This window comes from Silurus aristotelis, assembly GCF_946808225.1.
Source record: "Silurus aristotelis genome assembly, chromosome: 5".
Classification (NCBI taxonomy): domain Eukaryota; kingdom Metazoa; phylum Chordata; class Actinopteri; order Siluriformes; family Siluridae; genus Silurus; species Silurus aristotelis.
In genome coordinates this window covers 326498-328997 of record NC_139578.1, presented here as the reverse complement: position 1 = coordinate 328997, position 2500 = coordinate 326498, and the positions used below count along the sequence as shown (strand labels likewise).

Genomic DNA, 2500 nt, shown 5'->3' with positions numbered 1-2500 from the left:
GAGGTGTGTTGTGGTGGTAAAGGTGGTGGAGGTGTGTTGTGGTGGAATAAGTGGTGGAGGCGTGTTGTGGTGGTAAAGGTGGTGGAGGCGTGTTGTGGTGGAATAGGTGGTGGAGGCGTGTTGTGGTGGAGGCGTGTTGTGGTGGAATAGGTGGTGGAGGCGTGTTGTGGTGGAATAGGTGGTGGAGGCGTGTTGTGGTGGAATAGGTGGTGGAGGCGTGTTGTGGTGGAGGTGTGTTGTGGTGGTAAAGGTGGTGGAGGTGTGTTGTGGTGGTAAAGGTGGTGGAGGTGTGTTGTGGTGGAAAAGGTGGTGGAGGTGTGTTGTGGAGGTAAAGGTGGTGGAGGTGTGTTGTGGTGTGTTGTGGTGGAATAGGTGGTGGAGGTGTGTTGTGGTGGAAAAGGTGATGGAGGTGTGTTGTGGTGGAGGTGTGTTGTGGTGGTAAAGGTGGTGGAGGTGTGTTGTGGAGGTAAAGGTGGTGGAGGTGGTGAAGGTGTGTTGTGGTGGTAAAGGTGGTAGAGGTGTGTTGTGGTGGTAAAGGTGGTAGAGGTGTGTTGTGGTGGTAAAGGTGGTAGAGGTGTGTTGTGGTGATGGAGGTGGTGAAGGTGTGTTGTGGTGGTAAAGGTGGTGGAGGTGTGTTGTGATGGTAAAGGTGATGGAGGTGGTGAAGGTGTGTTGTGGTGGTAAAGGTGGTGGAGGTGTGTTGTGGTGGTAAAGGTGTGTTGTGGTGGTAAAGGTGTGTTGTGGTGGTAAAGGTGGTAGAGGTGTGTTGTGGTGATAAAGGTGATGGAGGTGGTGAAGGTGTGTTGTGGTGGTAAAGGTGGTGGAGGTGTGTTGTGGTGGTAAAGGTGGTGGAGGTGTGTTGTGATGGTAAAGGTGATGGAGGTGGTGAAGGTGTGTTGTGGTGGTAAAGGTGGTGGAGGTGTGTTGTGGTGGTAAAGGTGTGTTGTGGTGGTAAAGGTGGTAGAGGTGTGTTGTGGTGATAAAGGTGATGGAGGTGGTGAAGGTGTGTTGTGGTGGTAAAGGTGGTGGAGGTGTGTTGTGGTGGTAAAGGTGGTGGAGGTGTGTTGTGGTGGTAAAGGTGGTGGAGGTGGTGAAGGTGTGTTGTGGTGGTAAAGGTGGTGGAGGTGTGTTGTGGTGGTAAAGGTGGTGGAGGTGTGTTGTGGTGGTAAAGGTGATGGAGGTGGTGAAGGTGTGTTGTGGTGGTAAAGGTGGTAGAGGTGTGTTGTGGTGATAAAGGTGATGGCGGTGGTGAAGGTGTGTTGTGGTGGTAAAGGTGGTGGAGGTGTGTTGTGGTGGTAAAGGTGATGGAGGTGGTGAAGGTGTGTTGTGGTGGTAAAGGTGGTAGAGGTGTGTTGTGGTGATAAAGGTGATGGCGGTGGTGAAGGTGTGTTGTGGTGGTAAAGGTGGTGGAGGTGTGTTGTGGTGGTAAAGGTGATGGAGGTGGTGAAGGTGTGTTGTGGTGGTAAAGGTGGTAGAGGTGTGTTGTGGTGATAAAGGTGATGGCGGTGGTGAAGGTGTGTTGTGGTGGTAAAGGTGATGGAGGTGTGTTGTGGTGGCAAAGGTGATGGAGGTGGTGGAGGTGTGTTGTGGTGGTAAAGGTGGTGGAGGTGTGTTGTGGTGGTAAAGGTGGTGGAGGTGTGTTGTGGTGGAAAAGGTGGTGGAGGTGTGTTGTGGAGGTAAAGGTGGTGGAGGTGTGTTGTGGTGTGTTGTGGTGGAATAGGTGGTGGAGGTGTGTTGTGGTGGAAAAGGTGATGGAGGTGTGTTGTGGTGGAGGTGTGTTGTGGTGGTAAAGGTGGTGGAGGTGTGTTGTGGAGGTAAAGGTGGTGGAGGTGTGTTGTGGAGGTAAAGGTGGTGGAGGTGTGTTGTGGTGGAAAAGGTGGTGGAGGTGTGTTGTGGAGGTAAAGGTGGTGGAGGTGTGTTGTGGAGGTAAAGGTGATGGAGGTGTGTTGTGGTGGAGGTGTGTTGTGGTGGAAAATGTGGTGGAGGTGTGTTGTGGAGGTAAAGGTGGTGGAGGTGTGTTGTGGTGGAATAGGTGGTGGAGGCGTGTTGTGGTGGTAAAGGTGGTGGAGGCGTGTTGTGGTGGAGGTGTGTTGTGGTGGTAAAGGTGATGGAGGTGTGTTGTGGTGGAAAAGGTGGTGGAGGTGTGTTGTGGTGGTAAAGGTGGTGGAGGTGTGTTGTGGTGGAAAAGGTGGTGGAGGTGTGTTGTGGTGGAAAAGGTGGTGAAGGTGTGTTGTGGTGGTAAAGGTGGTGGAGGTGTATTGTGGAGGTAAAGGTGGTGGAGGTGTGTTGTCGTGGAGGTGTGTTGTGGTGGAGGTGTGATGTGGTGGTAAAGGTGGTGGAGGTGTGTTGTGGTGGTAAAGGTGATGGAGGTGTGTTGTGGTGGAAAAGGTGGTGGAGGTGTGTTGTGGTGGTAAAGGTGGTGGAGGTGTGTTGTGGAGGTAAAGGTGATGGAGGTGTGTTGTGGTGGAAAAGGTGGTGGAGGTGTGTTGTGGTGGTAAAG

At 52.7% G+C, this 2500-nt stretch overlaps 1 protein-coding gene across 1 annotated transcript in view; it reads right to left on the bottom strand.

The window, feature by feature from the left end:
- LOC310725694 (death-associated protein kinase 3-like) overlaps positions 1-284 on the bottom strand; it is an 11339-nt gene extending 11055 nt beyond the window's left edge. Inside the window, exon 1 of the mRNA XM_083540718.1 lies at positions 1-284. This exon is cut by the window's left edge and continues 420 nt beyond it. The gene's annotated coding sequence lies outside the window, so the exon portion shown is untranslated.
- Between the last annotated feature and the right edge of the window lie 2216 nt (positions 285-2500).